General features: G+C 46.1%; 1 pseudogene; it reads left to right on the top strand.

Annotated features, from left to right (window-relative positions):
- The first annotated feature begins 9,254 nt into the window (after positions 1-9,254).
- LOC101776788 lies at positions 9,255-17,754 on the top strand (annotated as a pseudogene).
- Positions 17,755-18,033: the final 279 nt, after the last annotated feature.

Genomic DNA, 18,033 nt, shown 5'->3' with positions numbered 1-18,033 from the left:
TGCAAACTTCAAAAGACCATTTATGGATTGAAGCAAGCATCTCGGAGTTGGAATCTTTGTTTTGATGAAGTGGTCAAAGGGTTTGGTTTCATCAAGAACGTAGAAGAACCTTGTATTTACAAGAAGGTTAGTGGGATTGCACTTGTTTTTCTGGTCCTATATTTAGATGACATATTGCTAATTGGAAATGATGTTCCAATGCTTGAGGCTGTTAAATCTTCATTAAGAAAGAGTTTCTCAATGAAGGATTTAGGAGAGGCAGCATATATTTTGGGCATAAAGATCTATAGGGATAAATCAAAAAGGCTAATTGGATTAAGCCAAGACACATACATTGACAAGATATTGAATCGGTTCAATATGCAAGATTCTAAGAAAGGTTTCTTGTTAATGTCACATGGCATTACTCTTAGCAAGGATTAGTGTCCTACGACACCTGACAAGCAAGAGAGGATGAGAGCGATTCCTTATGCTTCGGCTATTGGATCCATCATGTATGCCATGCTATGCACGCTCCCAGATGTCTCCTATGCTCTAAGTGTTACGAGTAGGTATCAATCAGATTATGGTGAGGCTCATTGGACAGTTGTAAAGAGCATCCTAAGTACTTCAGAAGAACTAAGGATGCGTTCCTAGTGTTTGGAGGTGAAGAAGAACTCGTTGTAATAGGTTACACCGATGCTAGCTTCCAAATAGACAAGGATGATTCCAAATTGCAGTCCAATTTTGTTTTCTGCCTCCATGGAGGGGCAGTGAGCTGGAAAAGTTCCAAGCAAGAGACGGTAGCTGATTCGATTTGTAAGCTGAGTATATTGCAGCCTCTGAAGCTACAAAGGAAGCTGTTGGGATCAGAAAGTTTGTTTCTGAGTTGGGTGTTGTTCTTATTGCGTCCAGTCCGATGGATCTCTATTGTGATAATAGCGGAGCTATTGCACAAGCAAAGGAACCTAGGTCATACCAAAAGTCCAAACATATACTGCGGTGCTATCACCTCATCCGCGAGATCATTGATCGAGGTGATGTGAGGATTTGCAAGATGCACACAGATTTGAATGTTGCTGATCCATTGACGAAGCCTCTTCCACTACCAAAGCATGATGTGCACACCAGATCTATGGGTATTAGATACTTATATCAGTGATCCTAGTGTGTGTGGGAGACTTGAGTCATGACTATGTTTATGTACCATTGAATAAAGTGTTATTCATTCCTTGAGTACCTGTCATTTACATTAATTAACAAGTATGTGACTTGTTTCGTGGAACTCTTTTGTTGATTATGATGTTATTCTAAATGATCCCTAGTCTATATCATTATGCGTGGGATAATAATGACACAGACTGGCACATGTATTAATTGATGATCACGTTTCACAGATCATAGATATGGAGATATCAAATTAATAATGTGAACACATGTTAGTGAACATGGTGTTGGATTGACCCACCCCGAGACACTGCTGGGATTGTTATTCTGTATGTGCCATCAGTTGGTCTCGAGTTGTACACCTGCTAGGTCCTTAGACTTGAGATCACCATTGTTTCTCACTATGTGTAGTGGTGCACTTTGGGACTTCCAAACGCTACTTCGTAACTGGGTAGTTATAAAAGTAGTCTTCGAGTGTATCATGAAATATGGAATGGGATGTGAGCAGATCAAAATGGAATCTGCCCCTCCTAAATAACAGGAGAGATATCTTTGGGCCCCTCAAGATGGTTGGATTGGGAAGTGCATGCCCATGCCATTAAGGAGTTAATCACAATGACTAAAGGTTAGTCATGAATTAAATCCACTATTTGATCGAGTGAATGGTCGAGCTATCACAAGGGTGGCACGTATCTCACCTTGAGCTTGACTGGTATCGTGTGGCAGAGGGATTAGTATGTGGATGAATGTACCTAGGTTCGGCCGATAAAATCTTTACGTACATTCGGGAGTCAGTATGTCCTGCTAGGTACCGCTGCTGACTTGTGGTTTGGAAACGGCTTCTGGTCACGACCGTTTGCACATGAACCTAACGGGTCACACACTTAAGGGGCTGGAATGTTGAAAAAAATTGCCTATATGATTATCTCTAGTCCAAGTGGGAGATTGTTGGTGATATGCCTAAAAGGCAATCATAACAATTCGGATTAAAGGTCCAAAGGATATTGATCCATGAGGGATTAAGGTACTAATGGGTCTATAAGGTGGAAGCACATTAGCACGCTCTATATATATATGTGGGAGGGGGCTAGGGGCGCCACCACCCCATCTCGCCCAAACCCTAGCCACCCCTCCCCACTCGGCCTACACCCGAAATGTTAGCCGAGCGCGCGGTGCTAGCACACCGGCGCACGGCATTCCGTTCGTGCATGTGTGGATTCCGTGGAGGCGCTGCTGCTGTTGCTACTGTGCTGATCGGCTACGGCGGCGTGAGGTTGCTGATGGGATGAGGATGTGGATATCGGTTCGTGGGACGAGATCGACTATTTCCTCTACACCGATGCGCGACTGTGTTGGATCAGCTCTGCTCCAACTTTTCTTCCGCTGCGCTGCGCATCTAGTGGTAACGATCCATGATCCCTTTATTCACAAATTTCCTAGGTGACGTGGTAGTTGTAATGCTAGAGTAGCCTATCCATTTCCCTTCAACTGGTTCTCATATCATGACCTGAGCCTAGTTTGACCAGTTCAATTAATCCGCGCCTTAAAGCCAGCAACCTGAATCTGCATCTCTGTACAAAAAGGAACTGAGCCAATCTTCATATGAATATTCTGTACAAACTACTATTTCCTGAATTGGTCACTTCACAATTCTTTATATATATATCAGAAAGGACTCACTTTTGATGCTAACCTAACCTATCCTGTCATTCTTTTACATTTACCAACATGATTTCAGTTTTGCCCCCAAAAATGACTTCTGACATTTAGAGTAGATATATACTACAACCCAACGGGAAAATATCATTCCTAACTCATTGCAAAAACAAAAGGAAAAGAAAAGAAAGAAACATTCGTGAGGTACAATGTATAAAAGAACCTATAAAAGGAAAAAAAATACTCCGCACATGTAACATTTATAAGATACTATGTATTAAAAGAACCTATATCAAAGCACGCGTAATTGTACAAAGCATTTCATTCGCATGACTACAAGCTTGGTACTCATCAAGCCAGTTGTTTTGTTTTCAGGTCAGTTGCTAAAAGATAATTATATATATAATTATTACAGACAAAAGATTAAAGTATATCTTAGAACTTGTACATAGTATCTAACAAGCAATTAACTTAGCTCACTATTTTTTCTTTCCTTCAACACAGAGCAGACTTACTGTGGCAACACAATTTTTGAGTTGGTATGGCATCATTGCTGCTGCTCGGAGTTGCAGTCTTGTTATACCTAGCATCTATATCAGCTCAGGCTGGCCCCGGCTGCCAGATACATTGCGGAGATGTCGAGTTCCTTATCCATTTGGCATTGGCACAGGCTGTGCAATAGAAAAAGGCTTCGAAATCAATGTCCCGTGGCAAAACTCGGGTGTTGTACAACACCTCGACATATTGCTACGATCCTAACACAAGAAGAATGGAACGCGACCTGTGGTGGCTTGACTTCTCCACATGGCCGTATCGGTTCTCCAATCTTGACAACAATTTCATAGTCCTTGGCTGCAACACACTCGCATATATCTACAATAAATATAACAGGGCAGTATATACCACTGCATGTGCATCTGTGTGTGAGAGACGAAGGACCTTGACAAATGGTTCGTGCCTGGGTGTAGGCTGCTGCCAAAATACTAATGCCATACGCAAGGGTTTAAGACGCTACGATGTCTACTTCTACCAAGTATACAATGATTCAGATAGTTGGCAATTCAACCCATGCAGCTACGCTGCTCAGGGGGAAACAGAGTCATTTAGTTTCAGCAGCAACTACATAACCACTAAAAGATTTAATGAGACCTACCAGGGGCGGCAGCCAATGGTGCTTAACTGGGCAATTGGAAATGTAACATGTGAGCTGGCCAGAAACATGTCCTCTTACGCATGCCGCCATAGAAACACTGAATGTGTGGATTCAACCAATGGCCCTGGGTATCTATGCAATTGCACAAAAGGGTATGAAGGGAACCCTTCTTTGCTTTGTTGAGCATTTATCTTTAGTTCATATACAAAAATCTTGAATGCTGAATTCAGTGGTAATTTATGTAAAGGCTGTTATTAGTTTAAAACATTCAAGATTAATTATACCATCTCAAATAATCAATTATCTGGAAAGAAACAAAATAAAATTTTACGATCTTTTCTAGCTTGTTCATTATCAATTTCTACAGTACCATAGCTCAAGTCATTTCATAGTATGAGTTAATGCTTAGCTCTTCAGATCAGTTTGATATCGATTTTCAGTCACTTACTTGGGCTAAAGTAATCCGTTCGTTTTCTTTACTGCAGATGTCGATGAGTGTAAGCAAAATCCAAAAGCGTGCCCCAATGGTGCAGCTTGCGACAACATAGAAGGAGGGTACCATTGTTCATGTCCTCCAGGCAGAAAGTTGAATAAGAATACAAACTCCTGCAACCCAGATACCAACCTAGTAAACCACTGCTCACACTGTTTTTATTTAGGAGTATTTTTTAAATAAATGTTCACTTTTAGAGGGCGCACACAATTCTCAAAGCAACAATGTACCACAATTTTTTAAAGCAATTTGTTTGATCCAAAGATGATGAGGACATCACCTGTTCAGATACAACCACATTAGTAACTTTTGATTCACAGGTCAAACAATTCTTTACTATAATTATATTTTATACATTTGATGAATTGATGTTGCATCATGAGGTGTGTTTGTTGTCAATTTCAGAAATACTTACGTGGATCAAAAATAGTGTTAAACACACATGGAAGGCGTGGAGGACCAAAGAAGTAGATTGGTGGCCAAGTCCAAGTATTCCCAACGTCCTCCACCAGACCACCATGTCACTTTTGTCCCAAGGAAAGAAAGAGATCCAATCCAACACGTTTTGGGGCTGGATTCGGACTATAGCTCTGTGCCAACTTGCAACGGCCGCCACGACCTCATCCGTTCTCCGTTTTGGGCGTTCAAGTATTCTTTGGAATCCTTATGAAGTCTATTTTCATATGGATCTGGAATCATATCAATATCATTTCTGATGCGGCCGCAATGACCAAAGTACTACCAAGAGGTTTTCTATCCAAAGGTGTTGCGTCACCTTATTTTGGCCCAATGGGCTATGTATCAAGTTGGGTCTATTAGGGACACGTCCTAGGGTCGGAGGATGACCCCAACACCCCCCGATCATTCTCCTAGGTATTAATAAGGATTGGAGTCACCGTAAATAGATTGGGTTTTGTTTTAATGTAAGTTTAGCCATTGCTACTTACTTGTAGACGCGTGTGTCGACTAGACCATACGTTCTATTCAATTCAGAACCCCAACTTTGTGAGTTCAGATTGGTTTTTATCTTCATATTTGCAATTGAGTTACTTATTCTACTTGTTCTTACTTGTTCCTCGATTGCTTGCAGAAATTACCCTAGTGGTTTGGTTGATCGTGCTCCACAAGATCGCGGTGACCATTGGAGGTGGTGTATCGGTTGCTAAGGCGTAGCATCCTTGGATGGTTTGTAGTCAGGCCGTGAACATTATCTCCTTCCCCAAATCGAGTGATCCACCTCCTCTCATTGAAAGATCGGGAATCAAACCCTAGCGGGTTGCTATCAGTTGGTATCACAATGGCTAAACTTACATCTAAACAAAACCTAATCTATTTGTGGTGGCTCCAATCCTTATTAATACCTAGGACAATGACCAAGAGGTTGTTGGGGTCGTGCTCCAACCCTAGGACATGTCCCTAATGGACCCAATTTGATACTCGGCCCATTGGGCCAAAGTAAGGTGACGCAATACCTTTGGACAGAAAACCTCTCGGTAGTAATTCAGTCATTGCGGCCGCATCAGAAAAGATATGGATATAATTCCAGATCCATATGAAAATAGACTTCATAAGGATTCCAAGGAGTACTTGGATGCCCAAAATGGAGTCCGGATGATGTCATGGCGGCCGTTGCATGTTGGCATAGAGCTGCAGTCCGAATCCAACCCTAAAATATATTGGATTGGATCTCTTTCTTTCCTTGGGCCAAAAGTAACGTGGTGGCCTGGTAGAGGACGTTGGGAATACTTGGACTTGGCCCCCAATCTACTTCTTGGGTCCTCGATGCCTTCCTTATGTGTTTAACACTATTTTTGATCCACGTATGTATTTCTAAAATTGACAACGAACACACATCATGGTGCAACATCAATTCATCAAATGTATTAAATACAATCATGATAAAGAATTGTTTCACCTGTGAATCAAAAGTTACTAATGTGGTTGTATCTGAGTAGGTAATGTCCTCATCATTCTTACCTTCTTGGCTGCAAGTCATCCTCAACTTGCTCCAATGGCATTCTAAGGTGCTTGCTTTGATGTTGGAGCACGGAGCGATGACTATGCTGTACGGCCACAACCAGCAATGCTCCCCTTTTTTGGGGACCTTGTTGCATATGGGAAAAATTAGGAAAACTTTGCAATACATTATTAGTGTTAGTGCAACCTCCTATTTGATCATGGTATTGTAGCCCAAAAGGATATTTCAGATTAGAGCAAATATAAATTTTATGCACGAAATATTCTCCGTTGGTGTCGTATTTGCTAATTGCATGAAGCGAACAATGATTAAAACTTGGCAAATTAGAATCAAAATTAAGTTTCTCTTTTAGACAATTTACATTACATACAATATCAAATTCAATATAACTCAAAGTATTTAAACATAATAACAAATTCAGTTTATCTTGTGCACAAGTAATAGGATGAAAAAGCTTTTATTCAACACATTTGAATGGTTCCAAACCAAAAGTATAACACTTCTTCACTACTTGTGGCATAGGATTAAGAGAATCATCAGCACACAAATCCTCTTTATCACAAGGAACAATAAGTAAATCAATTTGTGACAAAGAAAAACCAGCAGTGGATTCCACTATTTGTTGCTCTTCATTAGCATGAAGAGTGGATAAATTTTGGGTATAATGGGTCACATCATTCTTGCAAGTAGTCACAGATAATAGAATCTCCTTTTCAGCATTGAGAGTAAGACAAAACAATTGACCAATATAGCTATAAGAATTGCTAATTAACAAGGTTCGAATTTTAGAATTGAGCCCTCTCATGAACCTACTCATAACATCTTCCATGCATTCATCTAATCCACTAAACATGATACAAATCTTAAAATCATGGTAGTATTCCTTCACAGACTTACTACCCTATGTTAGTTTGTCCAGTTTGCCAAGCAAATGATCAACATAATATGAAAGAATACATTCATCTCGAAAAAATATTTTAAAATCTTTTCTAGTTGGTGGAACTTTGTTGTGTCTACAAATATATTTACATTTAGTCAAAGCATATTTTGTTAAAGTACTTGCAACAGCTAAAATCATTTGAAGTTCAGATAAGTCATAATTATCAAATTTAGCATCTACCTTAAGCTCCCAATTAATGGATGCGTTCTGATGAGGACATCACCTGCTCAGATACAATCACATTAGTAACTTTTGATTCACAAGTGAAACAATTCTTTACCATGGTTGTATTTGATACATTTAATGAATTGATGTTGCACCATTATGTGTGTTCGTTGTCAATTTCAGAAATACATACGTGGATCAAAAATAGTGTTAAACACACATGGAAGGCATGGAGGATTATAGAAGTAGATTGTGGCCCAAGTTTAAGTATTCCCAACGTCCTTCACCAGGCCACCACATCACTTTTGGCCCAAGGAAGGAAAGAGATCCAATCCAACATGTTTTGGGGCTGGATTCGAACTGCAGCTCTATACCAATTTGCAACGGCCACCACGACCTCATCCGGACTCCGTTTTGGGCGTTCAAGTACTCCTTGGAATTCTTATGAAGTATATTTTCATATGGATCTGGAATCATATCCATATCTTTTCTGATGCAGCCGCAATGAGTGAATTACTACCAAGAGATTTTCTGTCCAAAGGTGTTGCGTCACCTTATTTTGGCCCAATGAGTCGTGTATCAAGTTGGGTCCATTAGGGACATGTCCTAGGGTTGAAGGATGACCCTAACACCCCCCGACCATTCTCCTAGGTATTAATAAGGATTGGAGCCGCCACAAACAGATTGAGTTTTGTTTAGATCAAGTTTAGCTCTCGCTACTTGCTTGTAAGCGCGCGTGCTGGATCAGCCGCCCGTCTTCTTGTCTTCGGAACCCCACCAATATTGAGATTGAGATTGAAACCTTCATATACATCTAGTAAATTCAGTACTTGTTATACTTGTTCTTTCTAGTTCTTCGATTGTTTGCAGGACGAGTGCCCTAGTGGCCGGGTGACGCGCTCCACAAGATCGCGGCAGCCATTGGAGGTGGTGTATCGGTTGCTAAGGTGTAGCTTGGAAGGCTGTAGTAGGCTCGTGAACGTTGTCTCCATCCACCAATCGAGTTACCCCACACCCTCTCATCGAAAGATCGGCCACCAATCTTAACAGGTTCCTATCAAAAGATATGGCCACTAAGGCTACTCCCATTGGCAATTTCATTCTCATTTAATAGGGAGTGCTACACTCCCAATGAAAGTTTCATTCTCATTTAGTAGGGTATCACATAAGTAACGGAGTTTACATAGTAAAACTTTAAAGAAAAGAGAAATGATGCAGCCAAATGAAAACCCATGGACCCTGTTTCCAAGTCGCAACGTATCATATGATTAAATGCAGTCAGAACATTGAAATGAAAAAACTGTGCATTTTGGAATGTAGTATCAACCACCAATTAAGTATCATTTGCTGATGTCTCACTCTAGAAACAGATTAACTGAAACTTTTCATTGGGACCGCTCTAAATACAAACCCATGGGACTGATGTTTTCAGCTGACGCTTCACTCCAACTTGCACTCATGCATGAGGTGTGCTAGACAACATGGTGTTTTTAGCTGCATGTAGAGAGAAACAAGGCAGCTAAGCTCGAATGCTCATGGTTTTTGTCCCAGGTAAAAACGCACGCCCAATGCATGCTTAAGCAATAAATGAGTCAAGTTTGGTCACTTTTTGCTACTTCATCGGTCTATTTTGCTAGAAAAATATGCACCCTCCAAGTCTGAATGGAGGGAGTAGAAGTTTGTCTGTAGTTTAAGTCCTTGATATATATCAATCTGTATTTGTATTGGCTCCATTGTTCTAGTGATTGTCATATTCTGCACACATGTGGTTTTTGAAAGACGGAAGCTGACAAATGTCAAGAAACAATATTTCCAGCAACATGGAGGGCTCCTGTTATTTGAGAAAATGAAATCGGACCAGGGGCTTGCATTTACAGTGTTTACTAAAGTAGGACTAGAACAAGAACAAGCAACAAATAAATTTGACAAAAGCCAAATTCTTGGACATGGAGGACATGGCACTGTTTACAAGGGAGTCACGAAGGACAACATACCAGTGGCAATTAAAAGATGTGCGTTAATTGATGATAGGCATAAGAAGGAGCTTGGTTTTTTTCTCGAGAATACGCAGGAGAGTTGTTAATTAATGATAGGCATAAGGAGTTTGGTTTTTTTTCGAGAATACGCAAGGGAGCTGCGTATCTTTATATTAAGAAGGAGAGAATGTTTGAAATGTTACAACGCGGGCCAACCGGGCATACGCACACGGATTGTCAGAAACACTTAGTTACTATTTGAATTGTAACAACAACCAACAAACTGAACTACAACAGCTAAAGAGCTATGTGTGCTCAAGCGATCCGACTGACACTGGCCATGCTAGAGTGGTGAGAAACTTGGCACCAGCAGCACACCAAAGGTGGGCTTCATCTGAAATTTCTTGAGCCGGTGATCTGTTGAAGACCCGGTCGTTGCATTCTTTCCAAATTCTTCACGAAATGAGCATGAAGTTGGAGTCTAGGCCTTTCTGTAGAGCAGTAGATGGGAAATACCACACACCCTAATGAGGGGGGTGACCTCTCTATATATATGGCCAATATGGCTTGGAGTACAAGGAATACATCAAGTGCACATGGAAAGAATAAATACATCCTAATATACACATATACTTCCTAATACCCGCCCACGGTCGCAGCGGGAGGATCACGGACGCAAAGACTAGACCTAAACTCAGTAAACAAAGGAGTTGGCAGGCCCTTCGTCATAATGTCCGCGAACTGGTGAGAGACAACACGTGGAGGACCCGAACCTCAACCCAATGCCACCTTCTCACAGACGAAGTGAATATCAATCTCGATGTGCTTTGTGCGCCGATGATGCATCGGGTTGGCTGTCATATAGACAACACTCACGTTGTCACAGTAGACAACAGTGGCCAAAGCAAGCGGTACATGAAGCTCTTGAAGAAGTTGGCGAAGCTAGCAACACTTCGCCACAGCATGGACCACAGCCCGGTACTCCGCCTCAGCACTGGAACGAGACACCTTGGTCTGGCGCTTGGAGGACCAAGACACCAGATTGTCACTGAGGTAGACGCAGAAGCTGGAGGTGGAGCATCGAGAGTCCGGGCAGCCAGCCCAGTTGCTGTCAGAGTAGGCAGTCAGAGACAGGACAGGGCCGGTGCCGATGGGAAGCTCGGAGGAGAGCATGCCCTTTGATCAGGGCCAGATGGGGCTCGTGCGGGTCATGCATGAAGAGGCACATCTGCTGAACCACATACGTCAATTCAGGTCTAGTTAGAGTGAGGTACTAAAGAGCCCCAGCGAGACTTCGATACTTAGAGCCATCCTAGAGCTTGGCGCTGTCGTGTGCCGAGAGCTTGGCATGAGTGTCAACGGGAGTCGTTGTAGAGTGACACTCAGCCATGCCAGCACGCTGAAGAAGATCCAGGGCGTACTGTCACTAGGACATAAACAAGCCCTGGGAGGAAGTGGTGAGGTCACCAAGATCCGTCATGGCGAACTCAGAGTGAACGCGCCCCATGATATGCCGGAGAAGGGTCGAGGACGAGGCGGTGAGGACGATTTCGTCAACGTAGAGTAGCAAGTAGGCAACGCTCGGCCCCTCTTTACAAACAAAGAGGGAGGTGTTGGAGGTGGAGGTGACGAAGCCGAGCTATCGAAGGAAGAAGGCGAACCGCTGGTACCATGCCCTCAGGGACTGCTTCAGTCCATACAAGGACTTCTACAGGAGAGACGTGATTTGGGGCGGCGGGGTCGAGGAAGCCTGGAGGCTGCTAGCAGTAGACAGTCTCCGTGAGGTGTCTGTGAAGAAACGCATTCTTCACGTCCAGCTGGTGGATCGGCCAAACACAAGAAGAGGCGATGCTGAGGACGGTCCGTATCGTCGCCAGTTTGACAACTGGAATGAAGGTCTTGTCGTAGTCGATGTCGTGACGCTGGAAGAAGCCACGAACCACCCAGTGCGCCTTGTGCTGGGAGAGGGACCCATCAATGTGGAACTTATGCTGGAAGATCCACTTGCCTGACACGACATTGGCACCGGGCGACCGAGGGACGAGACACCAGGTGTCATTGTCGAGGAGGGCCTGGAACTCGTCGACCATCGCAGCACACCAGTTGGCATCAGCTAGAGCACTGTGGTAGTTCACCGGAATCGGAGAGGGCGAAGAAGAAGTCGAGGCTGTCAAATCCGGCTGATGGCCCAGTCACAGACCGAGTGACAGGACGCGGTGGAGCAGGAGGTGGTGATGGGGCGGGCGTAGGTAGCGGCATAGCTGCAGGCGCCAGGGCCGTGGGCACGGGAGGCGGTGCCAGAGCAACGGGCACCGGGGCCGTGGGCATGGGAGGCGGCGCCAGAGCAGCGGGCACCGGGGTGCAGGAGGCGCTGGGGCAAGCACCAAGGCCGCAGGTGGCCGCTGGGTGTAGTGACGGGGTAGGGGCGCCACCAGCGGGCTGGGGGTGCTAGGCGAAGAGGAGGGCCCCTGAGGGAGGGAGCAAGGATGGCACTACCGGTGGACCTGCTGGTGAGGCCAACGGGCGAGGAAGAGGGTGGCGTCCCGCCCATGAAGGAGTCATCGTCAGTCAGTTATTTTCTACAAAACAACGGGTGAGGATCGCGGTTGCTCAACATCCGAGGACGGAGCAACCAAGGTGGGAGCAGGAGCATCGGAGGGACTCGACAAAAGGAAGTCGAGCTGCGACGGGTGGGTGGGGTGGGTGGAGAAGGGAAAAACAGACTCGTCGAAGACAACATGGAGAGAGATGATGACTCGACGGGTGGACAAGTCAAGGCAGCGATACCCCTTGTGAGATGAGGGATAACCGAGGAAGACACTGGGTGCGGAACGAGGAGCAAGTTTGTGGCGTGCCATGGATGAGAGGTTAGGGTAGCAAAGACAACCGAATACACGCAAGTGAGAGTACTCGGGAGGCTAGAAATAGAGGAGGCGGTAGGAAATGTCATTCTAAACTACAGAGTAGGGGCGCCGGTTCAGAAGATAGGTGGCAGTTGTGAGCGCCTTGGCCCAGTATGAGGTGGCCATGGAGGCGTGAATGAGTAAGGTGCGAGTCATGTTATTAAGGGTGCAGAAGACACGCTCGGCTTTCCCATTCTAGGGAGAAGTATAGGGACACGAGAGGTGCAAGTGGATACCCTGAGAAGTCAAAAAATATGTGAGAGTCTTATTGACAAACTCGATCCCGTTGTCAGCTTGGACGCTTCGAACAGGAAGACTAAACGGCGTGTGAGCATAGGTGTAGAAATCAATGATGTGTGAGGCGACTTCAGACTTGTGAACTAGAGAAAATGTGCAACAAAAATGCGAGAAGTTGTCCAAAATGACTAGGTAGTAGCGATAACCAGAAATGCTAGCTACGGGAGAAGTCCAAACATCACAGTGAACTAACTCAAAAGTAGCAGAACTGCGAGAGCTAGAATGTGAGAAAGTAACCGCACATATTTCCCTAACTGACATGAATGACATAGAGTATGACTATCTTTATTACAAGCAACAGATGAAGTCTGTCTAAGAGTTGCAATGGCGGCAGGACCATGACTAAGACAGAGATGCAAAGCTGGCGTGGCGCGCTGCAAAGCTGGCTGCTGGAGGCATAGTGTAAAGATCGTCGGCGTTATTGCAGCAAAGAATCACGCATCTGGTCAGAAAATCCTTGATAGAAAACCAAAAGTGTCAAACTCTATGGTGCAGTTATTGTCCTTAGTAAATTAACGAACAGAAATCAGAATACAAATCAGAAAAGGAACAATAAGGACATTGTTAAGACGAAAGTGGGAGGTGGGGGTGGAGTTGCCACGACACGTGACGAGAAGGGTATGACCGTTACCAACAGTAATGGAAGAGTGAGAGGGAGGGAGGCGGGAAAGAAGAATACCATCTGAGGATGACATGTGGCCGGATGCACCTGAGTCAACCACCCAGCCGCCGTTCTGCAGCGCCATCTGGTTTAGGGCGGCAACCAGATCCGCCTGGTCCCAGGTTGGCACCTGAGTGGGCACCTGAATAGGGGCGTAGGCGGCGTGGGCCTGCGGAGGGGGGTTGAGGAGGCTAGGGGCGCCGGCGCACCAGCCCCCACTGCTCGATGGGTACTGACCACCAGCCTGCTGGTAGCCCGTAGCGCCGTAGGAGCCGGCCCCCCAGACTGAAGCAGAACCACGGGCCAGTGGGCCGTGGGGGCCCGTTGCCGAGGGTGCTTGGAAGCCGCCACTGCCCTTTTTCTGCCACTTCTTCTTGCCACCGCTGCCGCCACCGCGGCCTCTGCTACTGCTGTTGCCGCGGCCGCTGCGGCTGCCGCCAGTCTGGACAGAACCAGACGGTGGGCGACACCCGCTTGTACAGCCGAAGAATGAAGACGACGAGGAGTTCCTGGCGAGGAGGGCGGTGGAGTTGGAGATCTTCTCATCGTTGGCGAGGCAAAGTTCTTTCAAGGCGAGCATGTCACGTGCCTAGGCGAAGGTTGGGAAGCCGGCAGTGGAATTGGCGATGTCATCGGCGGTGTTGGAGAAGCATGGGTTGAGGCTGCGGAGGAGATTCAGGACATGCTGGGAGTCCTGAATGGAATGGCCGACGTTGCGGAGGGCGTCAGTGAAGGTCTTCTTGCGCTGGCAGTACTCAGTGATGGAGGAGTCATTCTGCGTCATGGAGTGGAAGTCGTGGATGAGGAAGATTGCTCGAGACTGCTTGTTGGCGCTAAAGAGTCCCTTGATAGCGAGCCAGAGATCCTAGGCGGTCTGATCGTCGTTGGTCATGGCGAGGTTGAGGACGGAGTTGTCGACAGAGCCAAAGAACCAGGAGCGGACGCAGCAATTTGCTTGATCGCAGTTAGGGTCGTGGGGATGGGGTGCCACCGTGTCGTCAATGTGCGACTTGAGGCGGAACTTGCTGCACATGGACTTGAAGAAGGATGCTCACTTGGAGTAGGCGGAGGACTTCATCGTCAACGTCATGGGAACGTGAGACTTGACAGAGACGATGTCGTAGGGGTGGACGACGGGTAGCGGCGCATGAATAAGATGCAAACCGCCACCAGGAGGGGCGCCACCACCGGCGCCAGGACGGGGGCCGGGGGGTGGCACAGGAGTGCCACCGCCAGGGCCAGGAGGCGGACCAGGAGGCGGTGGCACAAGGGTGCCACCACCGGCGCCCAGAGCCACGTTAGACGGTAGCACAGGGGCACCAGCAGGGACGGTGGTGTCGCTAGAGGTCAGAGGATCCCCGCCAAATAGGGAGGAGTCGGCGGAGGAGTGGGTGGCCATGGCGCACGGTTGGGAGGGGGGGCGTGAGCGACAGGAGGAGCAGCGGAGGGGGCGGCGGCGGCATGGCAGGAGGGGCGGTGCGGGTAGGGTTTCGCGCGACAGGAGGGAGGTGCAAGGGAGAGAAGGAGAGGCCCATGATCTAATCTCATGACACCATGTATAGAAGTATGGGAAACACCACACACTCTAATGAGGGGAGGTGACCTCTCTCTCTCTCTATGGCCGATATGGCTTGGAGTACAAGGAATATATGAAGTGTACATGGAAAGAATAAATACTTCCTAATGTACACATATACTTCCTAATACTTTCCTTTTAAGCGCGTTCAATCCATTCCTCTTGTGCAGCCATCAGTCAATCAACGTTGTGTCATGTGTTGGCGTTACATTCTGAATATTCAGAGCTGTGCTGATGATGTGCCAGACCTGTTGGGTATAAGAGCATTTTGCAAAAAGATGTTCAGAGGTTTCCAACTCCTAGTCGCACAGCGCACAGGCCGCTTGATCCTGCAATCCACGGCGTTGCCTCCTCTCCGCTGTCCATAATCTGTCCTTAACCGCCAGCCACATGAAAAACTTTTACTTTGAGCGGTGCTCACGCTCGCCAGATCGGTTTCGCCGCTGCAAATTTGGCGGCGCCTTGGAAGAAGGCTTTGTAGGATGATCTAGCAGAGTAATCTCATGAGATGCCCATCTCCAAGAAACCCTGTCCTCAACTTCGTCCGCTAACTGAATCCCAGCCACCGCATGCCAAAGCTGCACATACTGCGCGATAGCGCTTACTGTAGCCCGTCCAACAATGTCGCGAATCCACTGCTTGTGCTGTAACGCTTGCGCCACTGTCCTTGTTCTTCTGATTCTCGGTCTGATCAACTTCCATAGCTCCGGAGCAATAATGCATGGGGATGATTGACCTAACCATTTGTCTGTCCAAAACAATGCCAAGTTGCCGTCCCCAAGATGTACCTTGATGGACGCCTGGGACATGTGTTGAAGGACCGAATCCTACCCAAATTCCAGTGGCAGGTGTTTCCAGGGTCTGTTGGAATCGGTCTTTTGTAGCCACAACCATCTCATTCTGAGAGCTAGCGATGCAATCCGCAAGTCAGTAATGCCAAGTCCCCCCAAATCAGTCGGTCTGCAAGCTGATGGCCAGGTGACCAGGCACTGACCGCCATGAGCTTTGTCCTTCCCTGCCCAAAGGACCCTTGGTGTCTTTTGTCAATCTCATGCACTACCCAATCAGGGATTTTCAGGAAGATGAACGTGTGAGTGCAAATGGAGCTCATGACCACCTTCACTGTTGTCAATCTACCGGCCTTGTTCATTAGGGCGCCCTCCAAGTCGGTATGCTTGCAGAAACTTTGTCGATCAAAGGCTGCAAATCTGAGGCGCCCAACAGTCAAAGGCAGACCCAAGTATTGGATAGGGAAATCAGCTACCCTTTGCAGGTAGGATGCTCCTAATCCTGTTGATCTGTCCCTCTGTGCAAGCTATAGGTGCTATTAAGCTTTCTGCAGGTTGGTATGAAGCCCTGATGCGTTCCCGAAGAACTGAAGTACCTCTCTGATTGTGATCATCTCCTGAACATGAGGAGCAGCAAAGAGTATAAGGTTGTCGGCATAAATGGAACACTGGTTGTGAATGGCCTGATCCCTAGGTGCTGTTAGCACCCCGCCCTGAACCGCCTTCTTGATCAATCTGTGCAACAGTTCCATCAGTAGGATGAACAACATGGGGGATAGCGGGTCACCCTGCCTTAACTCTCTGGCATTGTGAATGATGCGTCCAGGTGTACCGTTGAGCAGCACCCTTGTTGAAGCAGTGGAGATCAAGGCAGAAATCCAATCTCGCCATTTGACACCGAAGCCCATGGCTTGGAGTACCTGAAGAAGGAATGACCAAGATACTGAATCAAACGCCTTGGATATGTCCAATTTGAGCAGGAGCGAGGCTTTCTTCTTGCGGTGCAGCGTTCTGGCCGCCTGTTGAACGAACTTGAAATTGTCATGTATCGAACGTTGCTTGATGAACGCGCTTTGGTTTACGTCGATTAGATGATCAAGCTTGGGGGCGAGACGATTGGCCAGAAGCTTTGCAACTAGCTAAAGAAATTTGATCAAGAAGGAGTTTGGTAAAGAAATGCTGATTCTTTCCCAGATCAATCGCAAGAACATCGTTAAGCTACTGGGTTGCTGCCTTGAGGTGGAAGTACCGATGTTAGTGTACGAGTTCATCCCAAATGGGACGTTGTTTGATCTTATTCATGGCAAGAACCGCACATTGCATATCCCTTTCAGTTCTCTGCTCAGGATTGTCAACGAGGCAGCTGATGGGCTTGCCTTTTTACACTCCTATGCAAATCCACCGATCATACATGGTGACGTGAAGACCTCTAACATCCTTCTTGATGAGAATCATATGGCAAAGGTATCAGATTTTGGTGCCTCCATACTAGCACCAACTGATGAAGCCCAGTTTGTGACAATGGTTCAAGGGATATGTGGTTATCTTGATCCTGAATATATGCAAACATGCCAGTTGACAGACGAGCGATGTTTACAGCTTTGGTGTTGTCCTTTCGGAGATTCTCACTGGGCAGATGCCCTCCAAACTTGGAAGCCATGAGACACAAAGAAGCTTGTCATCAAATTTTCTATTGGCTATGAAGGAGAACAATCTTGATGCTTGTTGGACAGTCAAATAAAAGAGCATGAAAGCAGGGAGTTTCTCAGAGGACTTGGAGAGCTAGCGAAACACTGTTTGGATATGTGCAGTGACAACAGGCCCTCCATGAAGGAGGTTTCCGAGGAGCTTAGCAGACTAAGGAAACTTTCAAAACATCCATGGTTGCATCGTGACACCAAGACAGAGAACTTTCTCACTGGACAATCAATCAGCAGCTTTGATATAGAAGAAAGCACGGAATACCCAGGCAAAGTTGAGGAAATGCCCATGAACCAAAGCAGTTCGTACTATGTCAGGTGAAAAAGAAAATGTAACATGACTTTACTTTATCCTATGGTGTTCCTCGGAAGGAAAATACTACTAGTACAGGTGACATTTCATAATTTAATTTTAACTCAATAACAAATTCTATTAGATTGGGCCGATACAGACATAACATAGTTTAGGATCGATGAATGATTGTACCATGTTCGAAAAAGAAGTTACAAGGTTGGGTCTTATTCTTACCCAAAGCTAACTGGCCTGCTGTTCTTCAGTCTTCACGCAAAACTTGTGACCATCCTCTGAAAGCTTGCAGAC

This window comes from Setaria italica, chromosome V, assembly GCF_000263155.2.
Source record: "Setaria italica strain Yugu1 chromosome V, Setaria_italica_v2.0, whole genome shotgun sequence".
NCBI classification, from domain to species: domain Eukaryota; kingdom Viridiplantae; phylum Streptophyta; class Magnoliopsida; order Poales; family Poaceae; genus Setaria; species Setaria italica.
Note: the sequence above shows the minus strand (reverse complement) of the source record. Positions and strands in the feature narration are given on the sequence as shown.